Consider the following 5,554-nt stretch of genomic DNA (forward strand, 5'->3'; position numbering starts at 1 on the left):
GGTCAATGGGAATAAAGTTAAGTAGAGCAGGTAAGGTCATTCATAAAACTGAACTTTATCCTGTCAGTAGGATAAAGGTGGACGGTATAGATACTAGAAAGACTCGTTCTGTGGTAAAAATAGACCTTAGGTGTTAGAGTGTTAGAGTGCACTTTAACTCTAAAATAAATATCAACCTTTAACACATTCCTTGCTGTTTGTGGTCTGTACAGTTGGCTTTGAAATAACTTAATTACAGTTGACACCACAACTGTCAGATCCTTTGAAAGTGGAAATGTACTGTATGTTTGTATGTTCATGTATAAAAAAAAAATTAAAAAAACATAATTATGAGTGCCATGTACCTTTAAGTGATGTTACTAGCCCATGTAGTGTAATGTGCATAAACATAATTAAAGGATCTCATACCAATGAATGGTCTGGGGACTATGCTTTCACTAGTTAATACTTTTTTGCCAGTCCTTTAAACAAAAACAAAACACTTTACTGTGAAAAGCACAGTTTTTTTTTTTATTTTTTTTTATTCATTTATGTTTAATATTTTTGGCAAAAAGGCACCTCATTTGAGGAAATGTCTACTATAGTTGCTGGGAAAACTGTGGTTGTTAGGAATTTCCTGAAAGTACTGTAAGTAAACTGAATCTAAAATGCAAAACCTCAAATGAAAAGTACGGTAGCCCTGAACCGCAACGTAAAAAAAGAATCAATCTAAGATTACGAAAATAAAGTCGTAGCAATACATAATTTTTAGAATAAAGTCAAAATTACTAGAATAAAGTCGCAATATTTTGAGAATAAAGTAGGATATATTGCGTGAATAAACGTAATTATTTCGAGAGGGGGAAATTACAGTATTACAAGAAACAGAGTGACAGTAGAGAGCCGTTCCAACAGCATGGGTGTGGAGGGTTTAGTTAATCAATAATTGTATCCCTTTCAACTCATCTTTGATCACCAAAATGATTTAAAAGTTTTTCCTTTAAAAAATCTGTATGCCTTAAGATAGCTTGAATGTAACTCTCTTGCTTCATTTACTAGCTATATGTGGTCTTTGAATATGCAAATTAGCCCCGCCTCCACTCACACCAGGGCTGCGTTCAGCCCTTTTTTTACAGTCTATGGTTCAGCCCCGACAAAACGTTGCACAACGTTTTTTAAACAGAAACGGTAATGCGTTGAACACACTGTTCTGATGACGCAAGAGTTGCAACTATGGCAGCTGAGAAGGCCATTCTTTGTGAAGAATTTTCTGAGCCTGATGAAGTCGGTATAAATATGTTTTTAATACTACAAAATATGCCCGATGTTACTTAGCCTACTGCACTTGCCGCTCAGAACAAAAGAGAACATCACAATCGAGTGAAGGGATTGCTGAAACTGAAATGGAAGCACACATCTTACCTAATTCAGACTAAAACACATCTATTTAGCCTCACATACTGACTTTATTTGTAGTTCATACTGTTTTAATACCCTGTATTTTCTTTCTCATTTTTAGGAAAAGCACTTAATTACCATTGTTTATTTCTATACCAAATGTCATACACTTGCAATGAAGCTAAAAATATAAACAACTACATCATTATGTTGATATCCTATATTTTTACAATAAAACTTACACAAACATGTCTTCTAATATCCTCAGTTGTTGCGTATACCGCTGCATCGAACACATTTGTAAATTACTTTTCTTGAACCCATTGTGCGAGTTCACTTTAATACCGCGTGCTTTATATACATGTTGTTGCTGATTGGACTGCAGTTCTGGCACACCCACCAAACAAGAAACCCCGTTGCACACCGGTGCACGCCGTTTCCAGGGAACATGACGTTCAACCCGGAAACCGTAGCAAAACGTTGCGCACCGTTTTGAACTTGAACGTGCCCCAGCTCAGAGATCCACTTGTTGACTATCATACTGTGACGTGATTGGTTACAAGGTAGATTGTGACGTCAGAAACACCAGCGATTTCGAACCGCTTTTTTGAGACCGTCTTTGGTTCACTGCGGTTTTAAGGAGAAAATATCAGCAATGGAGTCAGGGCTGCCTTTCTTTTACTGTCTATGGGGCTGCCAACTCTCACGCAATTGACACTTTTCACACGCTCTCACGCCACACATCCATTTTCTCACGCACAGAAAAATTGCAGAGCAAAGAGGTACTTTAATATTCAAATTCTAAGCTCTTAGATTCCGTCAATTTTATTACGAAACTCAGACAAAAATACGTTTGGCGCTTGTAAATGTGACGTGACAGATCGCTGAGCGCCTCAGTTCAAGTGCACGTGAACCGATCATCTGTTACTTTTTTATTTAAAGATGCAGTACAACTAACGAAAGTATACATAATATCGACCAATTAGTGTTTTTCTAATTGACGGAATTACGGAAAGAGGTCAATATAACATCAGGAGAAAAATTATGTCACATAACGTTACATTACCTCAGGAAAGCCATTTAATGACCATAGCATGTTAATTGAATAGAAAAAAATAGCTAAAGAGATTTTGCTGAGCACTATATTACATATTTATTATATTTTTACTTATGTCATTAAATAATTGTTATTATAACAAAAACTGCATTATATTTAATTTGATTTGTTATTTTTAACCTTTAATAATACCAGCAGATTGGGCCCTCTATGTTTACAGCATTAGGTGAGATTATTTTTTTAAATAAAATTTAAAATAAACATGTATCCAAATGAGTCAATACTGAATCAAAATCGGAATCAAATCACAAGAATGGAATTGAAATCTTGAAATTTTTGTCAAGCAATAATAAAAACTGTATCCTACCAGTCATTGTACAATGTAAAGATTGTAACATTTTGTCACTAAACTTCATAAAATTTTATTTAGTTACCAAATGTTTTGACAATCACAATCACAACCCCCACCCCAAAAAAATCTCACTCCAAGCTAAACTCAAAAGTTGGCAGCCCTGTGGAGTTGATATGAATTTGCACATGATTTGTCTCAAAGCATATTAAAAACACCACATAGACATATAAACAACATTAAAAGCTTAATTTTCACCACAGGGGGACTTTAAATCTGCCCAGTAAAGTTAATTTCATTTTGGCTGGGATTCGCTTTGGAATTCTATGGAAGCTATAGTGCAATTTGCATTAGCACAAATAAGTTTACTAGAGGGCTAATGCTCACGTACACAAGGGACAGTGTGAAAATTCCACACAAAAAAACGTTTGTGCCATCCAACCTTTAATTCTTCACATGTATTTAACATTAAAAATAGTAATGAGAAATGTTCTAAAGTCTGAATTAGGCAGTGACTACTTTGCAGCTAATCGAGATTTTTCTAGCAATATAACACCAAAAATAGAACATTTATTCACAAGACCAACGCGCTAATCCACAAGAAACGTAAACTGTAACTGACGTCACTGCCATTAGGCTGAGGTGCCTCACGTGATCCAAGTTAGCCATTATGCTTTCTCCAATGGTAAGGGATCCTCCAATCTCCCTATAAATAAGACAATCTCTGGCCTGGCCTAATGATACAGTGCTATTGCCCACAATGCCCAGGGAAGAATTTCGAAAATGGATAGATTTGATGCCAAGTTAATGAAAAATCAATCCATGACATTCATATAAAAGAATGGGTTTTTATGGTTGTTAATAATAAAATGTCAGATGTCTTTCTACCAGAGGTGGATTCAATAAGGTTCTGATGTCAAACCTACTTTCATTACCAACCAAAATCATCCCCTGACTGACGTTACTACTTTCTACTCAAGAACCCTGACAGAAATGTAGTGGAGTAAAAAATACGATATTTGCCTTTCAAATGTAGTGAAGTTAAAGTTAAAAAATTCCTGAAAAAATCAAATAAAGTACAGATACTCAAAAAATGTTAGTACAGTCCACGAGTAAATGTACTTTGTTACTGTCCACCTCTGTTTTCTACTCATACTTGTACAGCCCAGTGGTGGATTAAGACTCTTTGGTGCAAAGATGAATTTATGAGCCTCGAGTTACAAGGCAGCTGTGAATTAATAAAGCAAGAGTGAGTTTGATCAAACACTAATTTAGTCTGATTCATCATAGCTCATAGAATGAATATACACACAGCTTGTAAATGAATTAAAATCAATGTGTGATTATTATATTTATATAATATATGAAGAAGATGACAAACACAAAGAAAAATATGCTGTTTGTGTTTCCACTGCCATTCAGTCATGAGGACGGGCAAAATGCATACGTGTATATAGTATTTGACCATTAAAAACTGTATAAGCAGACACCACGTGCATCATGTGTTAGAAGAACGTGCTGAGCTCGTAGAAGAATAATGATACCAGCCACTATATGACCACAAGTCTCATATGTCTGCAGTCCACCTCAGAGAGATGAATCACAAGAAGAAGAAAAAAGAAGTCTTTGGGGAAAATGCAGCCAAAATTGAGTGCCACGTGACCTGAACTATAATATACGCAGCACTGACTCTCAGGAGCAAGATAGAGAATGTGGTTAGAAATAGGCTTGTTCGAGATGAGCCTTGCCTCGCCTGAAATGTAGTCGAGAGTAGGCGGCTGCAGTGAGGGGATGAGTGAAAAAAGTGTGCAGTCAGGCCGAACGGATCTCTCTTCTCGCAGTGGATCAGACACGTGCGAGATCAAAGACGGATATCGCGGGATTCACGCTCGTGCACGGTGTTGCTAATAAACTGGATGTAATTTAAGTTCTGTTGCTTTTATATGAAAATAAATATAATGAACAAGACACCCAAAGTACTTATTTAGTTCCATTCCAAATACGTGTTTATCGATCATTTTTACTTTAATACAGACCATACCTGTCAACATTTGGATACCAAAATACGGGAAATCTGAACGGGGGGATGGCAGAGGCAGGCTAAATAGACATTAATTGCGCAGATATTAACATAAATAAATACATACTATTCAATTAAAATAAACATAAATAAGACTTATTCATGTTTCTTTATTTATTTTTATCAATTGCAACAATTAACTACATTAATTAATCACGATTAATTGCCATTAAAAAAACTTACTTTTTAACATATTTTATAATGTAATAATTTCACAATTAATCTCCAAATTAAGGTAGAAAAACATAAAACAGTATATTTTAAATATTTGTCTAACAGGTAGGAAAAATATACAGAAATTGAAGTTATCAAACAGTTTGCACTGCATACAATTTAAATTGTACATAGATTAATCCTTATTAAAGTAAAAAATCTTTAGTCAAGAGCAGTGAGTGCTTTTCTCTGTTACCTTTGTTCTTTGATTAACTTTACTGACAGAAAGCTTTATTGGCTACTGTCTCTTTAAAAACAGCCGCTGACGGATCTCACACGCGTCTCATTCTCTCACAACTCTTTGCTTTCATTTACGACTTTTTTTAAAACTAATTTAAGACTGCTCAGACTGCTCTTATGAGGATACTCGACAAAACGGACATTTTGACATAATTGCGTGTGTTAATGCCATCTCTCTCATGTTCGTCCATCCTCGGATGCTGCTGTTCTTCTTCGCGCGATTTTTTCCCCCAAACTG

The sequence above is a fragment of the Squalius cephalus genome, assembly GCF_949319135.1.
Source record: "Squalius cephalus genome assembly, chromosome: 7".
NCBI lineage: Eukaryota > Metazoa > Chordata > Actinopteri > Cypriniformes > Leuciscidae > Squalius > Squalius cephalus.